Consider the following 17,755-nt stretch of genomic DNA (forward strand, 5'->3'; position numbering starts at 1 on the left):
GCACCAGCAGCTGCGGTCCCTGCCTGTGCTTTATCTATTCAGAGGCAAAACAGCGGACCCCGGCCAATCCAACACTTTTCATCTGCACTAACTTTACTTTAAATAAAAAAATTAAGCTACCCAGCCCAAAGCATTATGGGCTGGCTTTGCTCACAGGCTTGAAATACATGTGGAGTAAATCATTTCTAATGCAATACACAACACAAACAAGGGCCAGTATACTGTCCCAGGGGAAACACTGGTAAGTTGCTCCACAAAGACTCATTGAGAAGCAAGTATTAGTTCATGCCTTGTTCAACGGGCGTCATAAAAGCCGCTCATTGCTTCAGTTAAGCTTTCATGCCACTTATCCTCTAACTCAAAACTCTACATCCTGTGAAATCTCTCTTAACTGATAGCAGAGGGACCACCAAAATGAAATGCTGCTAGAGACTCAATCTGTCTTCACAGATTGTGCTGTCAGCAGCAAGATATACATCATAAAGAGAGGCAAATACTTTCAGCACTGGGAGACTCAGAACTCCCTTACAGACACTTAAATGCAATGGAAAAAGCAGCAGCAGCAGCTGCTAAGAGTTCACATACAATAAATGTCCTGTACATGAGAGCAACTCTGCCAATTGTTTAAAAACCACCCTATGTTTATAGGACCAAATATGGAGCACCTGACATTGACACAACACTATTATTATTTATGATGCATGGGGATCAAGTATAATGAGCAACATCTCCGCAAGCAGTTCACTTAAGCAGATAAAGCAAACTGGCTAAAGACATTTGGAGCTATTAAACATAACAAATATTCACACTAGCTAACCCACCTCAGCACAGAACCTCTTGGATGTATTCACAGAAGGTACTAAAGCTTGGTAGAGTCAGAGAGGACCCGTCCAGTGACCCAATTCAGTATTTCCCCTTTAAAACTGCACTTAAACCTGATGATCACAGTGATTTTAATTAGTTACCAACATAAAAAGAAACCAGATTCTTCAAAACCTTCCGTGCCAAGCTCCTTAAAACTGACCCACTTTCCAAAGAGATTCAAATTGTATCCAAACGCAGTCAAAGTTATAGATGGTCTTCCTTTCTGAAAAAAAGTCAAGAACTAACCAGAATTTTAATCTACAATCCCCTATGATGCACATTTCCAGCTGGCAGGGGGAGAAAGATTTCACTGGTGATGCTGCTGTTTGAACAAAAAGCCTCACATTCCTGGCTTGTTTCAAAGACAGTCCTGGTATCATTCATTTTGAACCAAGGGAGAAGGTGGAGAGCAGCCAAGCAGAGGGGCAGCTACAAGTTAATTTATAAAAGGAACTTGGACTTGCAAGGCACAGTAAACAAATTAACTAGCTTCTGGGAAAGCGATGGCAGAGCAGCAGCATAGTGTGGAAATTTTTGCTGGGTTCTTTGGGAATAAAATTGTTTTCATGCAGAATAATGCAAATGGGAAATAGAATTAACCAAACTATTTTTAAGTCTGAAAGATCTACTTGACTCTTGGAAGAGCGCTGGATTTTTTTAGAGACAATCCAAACAGACATAGAAGTTAGATTCTGGCCCTGAATAAGGGGCCACCATGTGAAAATGCCAAGCATAATAGGTTTACTAATGGCAAAACTCCCATTGACTTCAGTGGGGTAAGGCTGGAGCCACATTTAAAAAGTTCAGGAAGATAAAACACTGGATATCTGTCAAAGAGCAGAGTCCTGAAGCTTTTGAAGCTGCGATAGAAAGAAAAATAGAAAGACACAGAAAGTTTGCTTTGGAAGTAGGGGAAGTGTTAGCACTGACACAGTAAGGCCATAAAATTAGAATCAGAATCTAACACATTTACCTTCATACCAATTTTAGATACACTGTTTACATGCATCCGATGAAGTGAGCTGTAGCTCACGAAAGCTTATGCTCAAATAAATTGGTTAGTCTCTAAGGTGCCACCAGTCCTCCTTTTCTTTTTGCGGATACAGACTAACAGGGCTGCTCCTCTGAAACCTGTTTACATTTGTTAACTTAGCAGACTAGGAATCTTTCACATGGTGCTGACAAAGTGCACAAGAGGGGCATCATTTGTGAAGTGCACAATGTGCTGCACTCTGACTGCCCTGTGTAGACCCTGCTGCAATACTCCAAAAGATATCTAGTTTGTGTTGATGTAGTTCTGTTTGAAACTACACTGGGAGTTGGGCTGTGATGGCCTAGAAGACTTTCATACAAACTCTTAGGGCAGTGGAGAGGCCAAAGGGTAGGATACAATGCTGATGGTGGTCCCTGCCAACTACAAAATGTAGGAAACATCTGTGAGATGGGTGCATGCCTATATGAAAATAAGTGTCCAGCAGGTCAAGAGAGACAAACCAATCTCCTGGATTCAAGAGGGTAACTCAACTCCAGAAGGTAAGTCAGTACTAGGGAGGAATATCTCTCAGTACCACTCAGCAAAGGTAACTCAGGTTCTTCAGGATCTAAAGGTCTTTGTGGGAAAAGGATGATGATACCTGAATGATACCAGGAAGCCTAGATAGTACTGAGGGGTAGTCTGACTAGGCACTCTCCCACCATGGTCTGAAGACAATTTAGCCTTGTTCATAGATGAGTCCTTGTGTTTTGGAGACACGGAGTCCAGTATTGGTGTCGATGCTGCTCAGGGTTGTTTACCAGATGGCTTCTCAGAAATGGCATGATCTTCATGATCTTTTTACCTGGCGCTGGGGTCTTGGTATCAGAGGAAGTAGAAGCCTCAGCAGTACCTATCCCAGGACTCAAGGTCTCCTTAAACCCAGTCTAAAAGGGTGGCTTTCCCCTTCTCTTGGATTCTCATTCTAGACTATATGGTCTCTTCTTTTTTGGCAGTCTGGATGACTCTGAAGGCCCCCTCTCCCCCCGGGTTTTCACTTACCACAGCAGGAATGGTCATCGGGTCTCTCTGAGCAGCCGAAGCCAATATACAGGAAGGAGACTCAGACCCCACGGTTTTCAGAGAACACTCCATCAACAATAGTTTTAGTCTCTGTCCTCCCTAAGTTTTTGAGACCTGCTTTTGAAACCTGAGCAGGCCTTACACTTGCAGGGAACATGAGTCTCTCCAAGGCCGCAGAGGCAGCTTGAATACCTGAGGAGAAAAGACCTGTCTGACTGGGCTTGAAGCTGGGGTCTTGGGCATAAACTGTTAGGAGATGCTGCAGATTGAAGCCCGAGATAGAACAAAGGCCCAGACTGGGCAAAATGAAGAAGGGAAGGGGGAGAGGGTAAATGAGACACCTGTTACACTCTTGGGCTTTTTTCCCCTAAATCCTGAAATCGGAAACTTCAGTCTGAATGTGTTTTAAACAATTATGTGGAGCTAAAACCCCTCTGCAAAGGGAAAAAGGAAACACATTCAAAATGCAACTGATATCAAAACGATGCTATTGTTTTCCTAAGCCGCTGAGTGGCTAAGCCGCCACATAGAATGCGGTCTCTGGGTCTTAGACATATCCAAGCAACCCTGTAGTACACAATTCTGGAACAATGTACACATTCGAGGCATGTATCATATGTTGTCGTTTCCTTGTCAGAGGATTACAATGACATGCATTAAATTAAAAAACGTAAGAAAAACAGCAGATGGAGTCAGGTGCATTAGTAGTGTACCATTCAAAAATCTAAGGAAGAAATAAAGTCACTAACCGTTCAAGGTACAAATTTGAAATGGAAAATTAAGGCCAACTTGATTTCCATATGGTTATTATTTACAGTATGTATTACAGTAGTACACAGGGACCCCAGCTGTGGCCCCTTTGTGTAGGGAGAGACGGTCACTGCCCTGAGCAGGGCTGTCCCTAAGGGTGTGCGGGGCCCGGAACAACCCCTCCCCGCCCTCACTCCACCCCTTCCCCCAGGCTGCCACCCCCACCTCTTCCCCCAATCCCTGAAAGTTTACCATCTGAATAAATGAGAAGTCAGAGGGTGGCAGAGGAAACAGAGCCACAGAGGGGAAGTGACTTGCCCAAATGTCACACAGCAGATCAGCGGCAGAGCTGGAGTAGAACCCCCATCTCTTGAGTCTCAAGACAGTGCTCTGTTCACTAGACTATGCTACTTCTGAATTGGCCATACAGTGCTTAGCATAATGAGGCCTTGATCCTTGATTAGGGTTCCTAAGTACAATAGTAATATCAATAATAGCAGGTCAATGTACAGAAGCTTACACGGCTGTTGTCCATTCTGCATTTCTTCTGTGGACAGTAACTCTGCTCAGATCAGGTATGGATAACATGGCGATAAAAGCATGTACCCTGTCCGCATTAGAACTCCCACTGCCACTAGTGAGAGTGTAACAATGAGAGATTTCCTGAAAAATCCTACTGAGTATACTTGTGCAAGTGATTCTCTTGTGAGTAAAGGTTTCAGGCTCTGGCACCAGTCCTAAGGCATAGTACAGTTACTCATGGAGTACTCTACTGCTGTTAAAATATTAGCAGCCCAGTTAATAGGTCATAAAAACATTTTACATTTCTGGCAAATATCTCTGTACAGAGGGAGAATGGTGACCCTAAGCAGCAGCCAGTTAACAAGGACAAATCTTATCCTTCCTTTAAGGACAAGTTTTCTTCCTCTCTTTAATTTGCTCTTGTTTGGGGTGACCTTCCTTAGATTATGTTGGTTACTGTTAATTAATCAATTAACTTTCTTGGCAGTCTGTACAACACTTGTCCAGACTAGACCAAGGCCTCTGAGTAGTAGAGATTTTTTTATCTTGTCTCTAAATTCTCCTGACAATCCAGGGAGAACAACTCTCCTTGCACTAAACAAAGCATGCAGTGCTGCTGGTTTAGTTACATTATAAATTCACAGGCACAATCTTACCATCAGAGCAGCCTGAAACAACACTTAATAAATATGACGCATGGTTTGAACCCCTGAGGCAGATTTCCCCTAGGCCAAGTGATTCATGCCTGTGAATAGGTTTAGTAATTGTGGGGCATCTATGCTCACTTTGGGATGACCGTTCTAGTCTTGGACACTCCTACTTTGGAACGGACTTTTCCAAAATGAAATGTCAGGTCAGTCTGTAGCATCCAGAGTGGGTCAGGTCTGTGGGAGAGGTGTCAGCCCATCTCCCATCCAAAAATCAGGGGAATTACCAGAAACTTCAATGATTCAACGTGTATCTAGAACAAGCTTTCAGGAGTGGAACAAGGTGTCTCTGGGTATTTCCCTCTCTCCCTTGCTGAGAATCTCTCTGTGTCCATGTTTTCTTTCAGATTATTTGTCCTACTTTTTTAATCCTTTTTTAAACATTTCATTTTCACTTCTCTCACCTCCATTCCCCTCTCTGTTCCCTTCTCCCCTACATTTTCACACCCCTTGGACTTCTAGCCCCCTTCCAAAGAGCAGAGGTCCCACTGGTCCTCCAAATGCAGCTAATATGATGTGGGCAGGTGACAAAATGAATTTTTAGGGGTCATCTTCCAGCTGCAGCTGAATTGATGTCCCTAGCAGTTAGTAATTAAGTACCCTGCACACTGTGTACACTATAAAAAATAATTCATCCTGTATCTTTAGCATCTAACTGCATTTCAGCTCGGTCTGACTCCAGTACCGTAAACAATGGAACCTTATTACATTTGCTCCTAGGTGATCAGTGGGAGTTAAACTCACATAATAAGTGTTGTAAGATTGAGCCTTATTTAGTGAAGTCATTTTTTTTCCTACTGACCAGCTCCATTCTGGACCCAGTCCTGCAGCCGTTATTAATAGGAGTACTCCTCTTGACTCACATAAACAATGGCTACAGCTAGGATCAGGCCCCAATCTAAGCAGAGGCTTGCATGAACCAGAATAGCAAATCTACACAGTAGGATGCACAGATACACATGCGCTTTTCATTCCTCTTCACTACACACTGAGTTCCAGTATATGAGAATTTATTCTAAACAGATTGTAAATCTCTTGATTAATGGAATAAAAATCAATCACATCTGAATGAAAGAAATATTTCTAGTGGTTGAGACAGGGAAAGTTGAGGAGCCATTTGCCCCATCTCCAGAGTGTATAGGTTGGGGTTTTTTGCCTGTACGTGCAAAACTGTCCATATATGTGCATGTGGAGTTCTTTAAACAGAGGAGAGTCTTTGGCAAGCTTAGTTTTATTATTCAAGTTGAAAGTATAGGAGAAGTGACTTACTCAACAGTCAGTGGCATGTTCCATAGGCACTGACTCCTTGGGTGCTCCGGGGCTGGAGCACCCCAGAAAAAAAATACTTGATGCTTAGCACCCTCCAGCCACAGCTCATCAGCGACGCTGTCAAACAGCTCATCGGCGGCTGGGGGAGGGGCTTGGGGAGAGCAGAGAGCAGCGATCCAGAGGGGGCCTCAGGGAGGGGATGGAGCTGGGGCAGAAAGAGGTGGAGTGAGGGCAGGGCCTCGGGGTAGGGGTGGACTGGGGGTGGGGAAACACCCCTGGGGAAAAGAAAAACTCCATGCCTATGGCCTGTTCAAAGGAACAGGAAAGGAAAACTGACCTATTTTAGGGCCCAGTTCTGCACAGTGCTTGAGAACTGAGCATTCTCAGGTCTCACTGAAGTCAAGGGCTCTTCAAACAATCAAGCCCAATAACAATAAAACTTCTCATGTGGAGGCTCAGGTTTGGCTTTCGTTAGATGGAAGCAGGTGGCAAACCATGAACGTAGATGTTTTAATGGACTCTGTAACCCCACTGGATGAATATCTTTCAACCACACCTTTTCCCCTTCTAGCAATTAAATACTTATTTTCAACTTTAATCTAGTATTTCATTAATTAATAAAATGCACATTTCCACGTAGTGTGTTTTACAAAGTAGGAAGTAGCAGCACTTGGAAATGAGAGAGTTTATCCCAATCAATGAGTAACCAATCCAACACAGCAGCTACATTATATAAACTCTAATCCCTGACATATTTGGCCTTCTCTGTCTGTGCAATCTTATTGACTTTAAGCAACAGCTGTGTCAATCCCAATATAAAAAACAAACAAACTGCAGTTTAATGCAGTTAAACCTAGTGGAAAAAACCCATTGCAGACAATGAGCATGATTCTCCTTGGCTTCAGTGGCATTGCACCTAATTCCAACCATTGTGAGTGAGAAGAGAATCAGGCCCAGTAGCCCCAGAAATTACTACAATAGGCTCATTGTAACGGAGAGATTAAAACATTTTTAAACCCACCTAGACACCCATCCCCGATATACTGCAACACAAAACTGAGTAGCATTCAAGAAACTTTCCAATGTTTCTTAGTGGTGTTTCAGTATGAATGAATTTGAAAGAAAAAGTAGGTTTTCTTTTCCTCTCAGAGCACACAAAATCTACTGGGGTCTGATCCCGAGAGCTCTCAATTCCCCCTGGGTAGTCAATAGAGGTGAGGGGCAACTACCCCCTTGCAGGAGGCTCTCAACACCAGGTAGGTTTGGAATCCTGTTTAGCACAATGCTTCTGCCTTCTAAAATACAGGCCTGATCCTGCAGACTCACAATGCCGGGTCTTTTTACAGACTTCAGTGGGAGCTGAGGGGCCTCAGAACTTCTTTAGAGACTCTCTGCACCTGCAGTGCCTATGGAGTTCAGTGGGAGTTGCAGATGCTCAGCCCTCAGTTAAGGGTTTTGCTCTCAAATGGCTTCACTGTTGTCCTCACTAGGCTTGATGTTTAATAGCACAAAGGCCATATGGTCCGCGTCAGTGAAAGCAATCAGGACATATGGGGGAATTATTCTAAAACTCTGAAAAAGGAAATCCCAACAAATTGTCCATTCTGGGCGGGGCTTAGTGGCCAGGCAGAAGTAGCACAGGACATTAGATACTAAACAGATGGAGCCCGTGATCCAAGGGAAATTCTGCCCCTTATGTAGCAGTTTTTGGATCATTCCTGCAGCATAACTGCCCCTCCATCCCACTCTCCAGTCCCTCTGCCTCCAACGACATGGCTTACCACTGATTCATACTGCTGTTGGGTCACCTACTGTGCTGTGTACTCCCACTCCTTTCGAAGGAATAAACTTAATGGAGTGGAAATTATTGATGCTCTGAGCAGCATTAGTGTTAGTGAACTTATCCGTCTGAAAATACAAAGTTTCCTCAGGGCATCAAGAGCCCATCTCGAGCAGCTGTTACCCTCAAGCCAAGCACAGCTCCTAACCCCAACAATTTTCATGATGTTCCTCCAAAATAACCTCTGAGATCTCAGGAAAAAGGGGGAGGATGTGGCGCAGCCTTTTGCAAATTCCAGCTCTGTTTTACTAGGTTTTCTGGTCTTTTGCTTTCCTTTCCTCTCCATAGTGCACAGCATGAGGAAGCATACAGCCCATAAAGTATTTGCTGCAAAAATATAATCATATGGTTTTGTCTGTTACCAAATATGGCCCTAAACTCAGATAGGAGTTTTTGAGTATTACAGAAACTGAACTACATTAGACACCCAAACTATAATGATTAAAGAATCCATCACACACACAATGCAGTAACTGAGACACAGCAAGTTTGTTTTACACAACTGTGTTCATTAAAGAGTAAATGGCTTACAATAAGCAGAACAGAAAATGATCACATCCAATTCCTCCCTTTTTTTTTGTCACTAACTATGTACTCTGTATCTGAGAGAAGTACATGGGAGGGGGTAGTTCATAGCAACTCAAGTTTGCTAATCTGATTTTCTGCCCTGACTGCCACATTTGAAGTTAAAATTATAAACCACCATCTTCAAGCATGCGAATACACTGCGTCGGCCAAGAACAATGCATCCTGACAGTCTGCAAGTAAAGTACATTATACTTGCAAAATCCTCCCCTGCCCAAAATGGTTTCCTATTTGAAGTAGAACTGCAGAGTCACAGACAGAATTCATTGTTCAACCAGCAAGACAAACATTATCAGGTTAAAAATTAGCGAATGCTAGACAGTTACAAAAGCTGCCCTCATAGCCTTCAACACAATCCACAAAGCCAGCCCCATGTTGGACAGCTGGTCTTTGATTAACAGCATTTTTTATTACTCTAATGTATTAAACATTGTTGCGTGGTTGAAAGGTGCTATATAAACATCAGTCATTACCCTTAAGAAATGTAGACTAGAGAGTATAGCAGCGGATTTGGATTCAGGACTCCTGGGTCCTACGATAGCTCTGGTCCTCCTATATCTACTGTATATCTGCTGTTCTTTAGGGAGCTTTATAGTGGTAAATTTCATATTCACACCTGAACACAGCTACACTTACACTATAAAATAAAATAAAACACTACAGTATTTAAGAGTAATGACAGACAACACCAATATGCGAAGCTAAAATGGAAAAACAGTTTCTCACTGTTTTGAAAAGAATCCTTTGTAGAGAATGGAATTCACCCTTGAAGCTTAGCCTATAGGAAGGAATTTTTAAAAATTCTTTCAGCTCCTCCAAACAATCTAGTAATCAACATTACATTAGTGAAGAGGAGTCCCTACTTGTCCCAGACAAAATTCGATGTCACTGCTGAGACTAAGGCACATACCCTGCAAACACTTAAGCATATGCAAAACTTTATTCACATGAGTACTCATACAGGGGTCACTCTGCTTGCAGGATCAGGACTTAAAACTGTAGTGTGACTCAGTAACCAATAGTTTGAGAAAGGGCTCTTGGGGCGAGATCCACTTGTAAAGCAACATGGAAATTGGTTTCTTGTTTATCAATATGATCAGAAGTATTTGTTCATATTTTGGGAAATACAGGAAGACTTCAGGCCAGATTCTCAGCTGATGTAAATCCAGTGTAGGTTCTCAGTTGATGTAACAGGTTTGACTCCTGGGGGGAATTCTGCGACACTGCGCAATGCAGAATTTTGAAGAAATTAACATTGCGTGCGCAGAATTTCCTTTCCCCCACAGAAATGGGCTGAAGTGCTGCTAGCCATCACTAGGGGCTGCTGGACTCGTCAGAGCCCCGCTTGCACATAGAAGACACTGCTGGGGGGAATGGGGAGGGAGTTAGAGGGCTCCTGGCAGCTGCAGTTCCCAGCATGCCCAGAGGGAAGGAGAGGGCGGTGCATAGGAAACTCTGTGCAAGCCTGGGACCAAGCATCCGGTTGTTTCTACCGCTGGATCCCTGGGCTTGGGGAGAGGGAGGGCATAGGTGTCTGGGCAAGGGGGGGGCCCGCAGCCGAGCTCTGGGGGGCAGTGGGTTCGAGTGTATTGGCTGGGGGGGCCCGCAGGTGGGCTCTGGGGAGGTGGGGTTGTGGGTGTCTGGCCCCCCGGCTGGGCAGAGGGGGGAGGAGATAAGGGGGCAGAAAAAGAGGAACTGGGTTGTCATTGGAATTTCTTTAACTCTCTACTCCTGGGGGAATTTTTGTGTGTCTCTATATTGTTACAGACATACTTGCTGACAGGTATTTTGAAATAAATTACCAAAATAATTGCAACTGGCATGATTACGTAGTGTTATTTTGACAAATAAAATTAGCAGAATTTTTAAATTTTTGGTGCAGAATGCCCCTGGGAGTAAGGTTTACAGCAGCTAAGAATCTGGCTTTTCATGTTACAGTTAGGAATGCACTGAAAGATGAACACATATTAACCAGGCAAGCTGCTCAGTGGTTTAGGGGAAGGGAAATCAACTGTTCCAACCTGGTTAAGTTTAGGGGTTGGTAGCTACTGTATAATCAAAGTAAAAAAGCCTTTACAAAGGCTGCAGTAAAGTCAGCCTGTATTCTCTGGTCATTATAAAGACGGTGCTTGATTCTTCCCTCACACTGTTGTCAATCTGCAGTAATTCCCTGAAGCAAGTGGAGCTACACAGGAGTCAAAGAAATATAAGTGAGAGGACAGTCAGGTGCATGGTTTCCCATGGAGAGGGACGTCAGAGGGAATAAATAATTGTCCAAGACCAAGATTTATAGATAAATCTGTTTGCAGTCACTGAGCAAAAGAATATTGCAAATTTCAGCTTATTTCATTGGTGTTTGGTGAATGTTCCTCCCACATACTCATGCAGCTTTGCTGTGGCATGCAGGTACAACGTTATTGGTTAAAGTTAGGGAAAGGCACAGCATGTCCAGTAATCTCAGCCCTTCTCAGCCTGCAAACTCTCTGGGGCAGGGCTTGTCTTTTTGTTCTGAGTTTGTACAGCACCTCATGCAGTGGGGTCCTGATCCTTAACTGGCACTATCGCACTACAAATAATATCAGTACATGAACAAAAAAGAAAGGATGTTGAGGGATAAGACTTCCTCTTTAAAACCAGCTCCTGGAAATAAGAGAAGAAAGAAAATTTTCCTATTAATCTGCATAAAGTCACAATGTGCAACAGACCTCAGAAGAATGTGAGCGATAAGCGCGTGAAACACAAAGCAAACACTGTTACTAACCTGCCCACATTGTGTCATATACATGATTGTGAATGACCCATTCCTTATCAAGGGACAAATACCAGGGTAAATATTAGACCAAATTCTTCAGATTCCATTCAGTTGCACAGTCTGCAGCAACAAGTCCAAGTATCTTACAGACAGAGGCGCTGTTAAATAGAGTCACCAGTCACAGTACAAAAATCACCATCACGGTTGATACTAACGGACAATCTTATTGGATATCTCAGCCAAGAGGCCAAGGACTGAATGTGCTCAGGAGCCTTCGCTATCTCAGACTTCCTGGGCAAGTCATTTGCATGCCAATTTAGAAGCTACATGTGCTCAGCATCTCTGAAAATCAGGACACAATCTCTTTGCTTCTTAGTTTCCACTTCTGTAAAAAGGAGATAAAAATATCTAAATGCTGCTATTGTTATTATAATCAAGGATTTGAACCTCCAGGGCCTTCAATTTCACCAGCAGCAAATTGATTTAAAAATTAGAAGTAACATAAGGAAATACAGCTGATGATGACACCTACTCTGGAAAGCTATATATGTTCCTTGCCAGTTATCCATATCTGACATGCAAAATTGTCATCTGAAGGTATTATACAGTACATAGATTCATAGATATTAAGGTCAGAAGGGACCATTATGATCATCTAGTCTGACCTCCTACACAATGCAGGCCACAGAATCTCACCCACCCACTCGTACGATAAACCTCTCACCTATGTCTGAGCTTTTTGAAGTTCTCAAAACATGATTTAAAGACTTCAAGGAGCAGATAATCCTCCAGTAAGTGACCCATGCCCTATGCTACAGAGGAAGGCGAAAAACCCCCAGGGCCTCTTCCAATCTGCCCTGGAGGAAAATTCCTTCCCGACCCCAAATATGGCAATCAGCTGAACCCTGAGCATATGGGCAAGATTCACCAGCCAGATACCCAGGAAAGAATTCTCTGTAGTAACTCAGATCCCACCCCATCTAACATCCCATCACAGGCCATTGGGCCTATTTACCATGAATATTAAAGATCTATTAATTGCCAAAATCATGTTGTCCCATCATACCATCTCCTCCATAAACTTATCGAGTTTAATCTTAAAGCCAGATAGGTCTTTTGCCCCCACTGCTTCCCTTAGAAGGCTATTCCAAAACTTCACTCCTCTGATGGTTAGAAACCTTCATCTAATTTCAAGTCTAAACTTCCCGATGACCAGTTTATATCCATTTGTTCTTGTGTCCACACTGGTACTGAGCTTAAATAATTCCTCTCCCTCCCAGGTATTTATCCCTCTGATATATTTATAGAGAGCAATCGTATCTCCCCTCAACCTTCTTTTGGTTAGGCTAAACAAGCCAAGCTCCTTGAGTCTCCTTTCATAAGACAAGTTTTCCATTCCTTGGATCATCCTAGTAGCCCTTCTCTGTACCTGTTCCCGTTTGAATTCATCCTTCTTAAACATGGGAGACCAGAACTGCACACAGTGTTCCAGGTGAGGTCTCACCAGTGCCTTGTATAACGGTACTAAAACCTCCTTATCTCTACTGGAAATACCTCGCCTGATGCATCCCAAGACCTCATTAGCTTTTTTCACGGCCATATCACATTGGCGGCTCATAGTCATCCTGTGATCAACCAATACTCCAAGGTCCTTCTCCTCCTCCGTTACTTCTAATTGATGCGTCCCCAGTTTATAACTAAAATTCTTGTTATTAATCCCTAAATACATGGTGTGCAGGAACAAAGGTATTGCAAATCTGCTGCTTTCGCTGCACTCTCTGAAGTCTTGCAAATGTCCTGAGCAGTTTGGAAAAGGACAAGACCAACGACTGATGTCCAGATCTCTTCTACTTTTTAGGCCAAATCTTGGTTATCCTTACTCAAACAAGATTCCCACAGACTTCAGAGGGAATGGTGCCTGAGCAATGATGCTGGAATGTCCTTTGGGCAGCTTCTTATCTTACATAACTTGATGACTACCTGTTGGATAAGGAGGTGTCAGAGTAAAGGGTTTGGTGGCCAGTCCCAAAAGGTATCTTGTTCTAAAGATCATAGGTTTGATCTCTGGCCACGGATTTAACAAGGAGGATCAGAAATTGCTGCTCACAACAATGGTCTGAGAGAACAATGCTCAGCGTCTAGCCGAGTTTGATTTTTTTAATAAGAACAGTCAGTCACCATATACATCTCTATCATCGCTGAATTCAGTGACATTCCTTATTCGGCCTCACAAATTTCTTGCAGTTTCAAATATCTTGATTCTCATCTGCACTAAACAGTTCCTTATCTCTGAAAGCGCTTCCAGTGGGGAATGTTCTAGTAAAATAAATAATTGTCTCTGCTCCTTTCCGAATGCTTCTGTCTTCTTCTTCACATCTTTCCTACTCCATCCCTTCTTACCTCCCCATCTTGACTCCCACCCCCATGTTCCAGATCTAGTTCATTTGATCCTATAAATTATTGTTGTCATGATTTTGTGTTACTTTTCCAGGCAACTAGAATAGACTCACTATGAAAACATTCAAGAGCATTTTTAAAGAATAGACTCTTGAAATGTCAGATTAAAAATATACATGATCATGTATATTTTTAGATTTAATCATGTTCAGTCTGAATCAAGAATTTTTTTAATCTAGTATCAGGGAAGGAATCGAAACAAAAACTCAATCTAACGAGAGGGGAAAATAAACAAAGAAAAAAAAAAGACTCCCACCTTTAGATGACTGACTCCCACTAATTTTCCCCAAGACTTCCTGTTTCTGATATTCCTAAAGAATTTCTCCTTCTACCTTAAACACTACTCATGTAAAATGATCACTAATAAAAGGAACATGAAACTTCATAGGCCTAAATCTCGACTTACTTCACTGGCATAAATCAACCGTAACTCAATTTAAAACCAGTGTAAGTAAAAGGAGAATCAAATTTTCTGTTTCAAAGATCTGCTTTGAAAAATTATGTGCATCTAAGAATCACCTCTCTCCAGACCAGTCCCGCAAATTAAAGCCAGTGTGGCCGTAATGTAACACTCTGCATCTGTTTAAGAAAACCAGGCTACAAAGATTCATTTGTTGGCTACACTAACTTGCAACAGCCGAGCCCATTTTGTTTTATTTAACTTATTGGATTGTGCAATGCCCAAGCCTGACTGCAGAGCTATTATGTTTGAGATTGGATGGGAGCAATTAGGGACCTTTGATTCTCCCTCCTGTCCCCTGCCTCCCCCTTTTATGAAATTTCTGGATTCTATTCTCAGTTACCTCCTGTCACCTCTGCTTAGGACAGAAGTTGGCCTCTTCAGTGCAACAATAAATTATTTTAGTTTTTTGTTCACTCAACTTATTTACATGGCCATTCTAAAAGAGGTGAAACTGGGATAAATCCAACATGTTCAAAGTCTGGATTTTACTGATAAGGGACTTGTTTTTGACTACATCAGGGTTATATTTCAAAATAATATGGAGTTTAGCATCAGCATTCCATAACCTCCCACTAGAAAGGACCCAATGGGATCACATAAGTGACATATTTCATCTGGCTCAGTCATCAAGCAAGCTCCAATGGGTGACCACAGAACACAGGTGCATGCCTACAGAGTATATATCAAAGAGCTGCAGAAATGCAGGGCCGCGATGTAGCTGGTGATGTGCAGTAAGGGAACTGGAAGCCCAGAATGAAAAGGTGAATTTAAGGCCAAACGATCCCCACCCAAATCTGTGCTTTGGTAATAGGTGCCTTACATAGATCTGCCAGAAGGTTTAGGGAGATAGATATGTGAGTGTAGCCATAAATTCCTAAGACTCTCAGATGCAACCTTGCCCTGAGAAATGAAGCCTGAGCATTTGAGCCAGCCTAACAGCTCCTAAATGGTTGGCACTCTCATGGAGTTCTATGTACATTGGCATAGTTATTTCCCAAATACAGGTCTCCATTTTATTCACTCAGCAACTGAGGTAATGAATACATGCACTGACTTCATCCATGGTTCTGCTCAGTCAATTGTCCTGACAGGTTGGCTTTGAAAAACAGATCTCAGTAACAGTCTTGTTGCAAGTCTGCACTCCTTCCCTCTGTTCATAATCTTGACTGAGTACAACAGCTAAATGGAGAGGAAAGAATCTTGCAAGCTCTGTTCTCTAAAAGATCATTAGAGTACACCCAAAGGACTATTTTCTCCTTGATGCAGTAGTATAGTTCCTATATACATTAATGTTCAACAAGGACACAAACCTATTGGTCTTCATGGAGAGAGGAAGGTGCATCACAAGAGACACTAGACTAGAGCACATTCTGGAGGATTACCAGAAATAGCAGTCTCAGAAGATACTGGCTGATGGCTGCCTCCTCACTGGCAAGCAGGCATGATTGACTATGGGAAGATCAGGAAAGGCTATGAAATTCCCACAATTCCTCTGAACTACTCTGACATCTGAACGTATTGTCCTGGGATCCCCACTGGATTCCGTATTAAGGCAGGACAGTGGGGTAACGAACAGGCCAGGCTTGAATATGTGAAGTCTATGCAGCTGGTTGAACATTCCCTTCCATTGACTGGACTAAATGTGCTATTTGGCTCCAGGAAAATGAACCCCAGTAAAGGTCAGTCAGCACAGCCTATGCAGAACTCAAGAGATGGATTGAAAATCATGTTCATTAGAAGCAGAGTATGTTATGTAAATGACAGTGTGCAATCTGTTAGTACCAGATGTGGTTGGAACAGACAATGATCGCCACCACCATTCCCAGGGCATATTTCCCAGACCAATCATAGTCGAGACATAAGGTATAATAAGAAGGATCTTGGATTAGAACCCGTCTTTCTGGACTTTTACTAGAGCTTGGGGTGAAGAAAGATGCTTTCTCAAGTCTGTGGGAGAGAGCTGGCAAGCAGAGAACTGGGATAAAGTGATCTGGTTTTATAAAGAATAGTAAATTTTCCAGCAGCTGTGTATATTTTCTTTAGTTGGAACAGAAAATTACTCTGAGAGACTTAACGACTGGCTCTATCAGTCAAAGAGGCCCAGCAAAGAGGAGGTTGCAGATTTCAGCTTCTCCATATTATCATTATCCTTTCCACAGACAGAAACTGCCATCAAAACATAAACATTCTTCTCTCCTCCAATTTCAGGATGGATAGATAGAAACACATTCACCAGGCGGATTACGCATAGTGTCCAAATTCTTTAACAAGAGTCCTGTTAAATCAACCCCCTGCGGCCCTGCTCTCACCACAGAGTCCTACCACATGAAATCCATGGTTACTGAGGAACTACTAAAACCATGGCATTAAGACTTGATAGAGATGTACTATGGGGATGATCCTACGCCCATTAAAGCTAACAGGAGTCTTTCCATTGACCTCAATGAAGTTTGAGATTGGACATTATGAGCTTCATTAATCTGGACTACTAGGCATGAGCAGTCACACTGCCTTGACTCCACTCACAAAGGGCTTAATGTAAAACCTGGGATAGAGCCTCTTGTTTCATTATTCAAAAGGCTTGGTGCCTTCTGGAATCTGGGGAGAATGTCCACAAGACATTATTTCCAGCTTATTTTAGACAATGGATGGGATGGTAAACACATGTGACAGTTAGTGGATTCTATAATATCTGATCGAGGAGGAGGGGAGAGAAATGAATATATATATATAAAAAAAAGAGCAGAGGTGTCTGAACACAGAGTTACAGCTAACAGAATACAGTGGATGCCGATTAGTAACTAGTCAGTTCCCAGCAAAAGGTTGCTATTATCTGCAAGTTGCCAATAAGCAAAAGGCAGGTTTATGTGGCTGCAGCCAGGGAAGGAAGCATAGGAACACATCTTTGCACTTCCTTCCCTGGCTGCAGCCCCACGAACCTGCCTGCAGCCGGGGCCTTTTCCATTTTTGGAAAAGAGCTGTCAATAAGCGGCATGACAGTTGCTAATATCCAAAACTTGTTAACGTGAAAGTCAATAGGATGGGACTGATTCTCAGGAAAAACGTTGCTAGGAGCCTAAAGTTGTCTTTATCTGGACTGCTAATAGCCGGAGTCCACTGTGAAAACTAACAAGTTTAGTCACAGCACAAAAGAAGACACTAAGGATTGGGGTTTTGGTGTGTGAGATTTAGGAAACTGGATATACAAACCAGTTCTGCTGAAGACAGTTTCCTGTCTGCATCTCTCTGAGGTTTTAGTTTGCACATGCTAGCACTGCTCACAATAAGATAGAGTACATTGCCTTTTTACAGCACCTCTTCTCAGAGGCTCTCACAGCATTCTACAAACACTCATTGAACGAACCTCACAATCCCACAGTGAGGACAGTACTATCACCCCAGTTTTTCAGAAGTGGAAACTAAGGCAGAAAGAGGCTGAGGCCCAGATCCACAAGGGTACTTAGGCACCTAAATCCCAGTTTTAGGCTCC

At 42.8% G+C, this 17,755-nt stretch overlaps 1 protein-coding gene across 2 annotated transcripts in view; it reads right to left on the reverse strand.

Annotated features, from left to right (window-relative positions):
* Positions 1-17,755, reverse strand: part of SHROOM1 (shroom family member 1) — a 76,778-nt gene that overhangs the window by 29,584 nt on the left and 29,439 nt on the right. The gene's annotated exons all lie outside the window — the stretch shown is intronic.

Source organism: Natator depressus, chromosome 8 (genome assembly GCF_965152275.1).
Source record: "Natator depressus isolate rNatDep1 chromosome 8, rNatDep2.hap1, whole genome shotgun sequence".
NCBI lineage: Eukaryota > Metazoa > Chordata > Testudines > Cheloniidae > Natator > Natator depressus.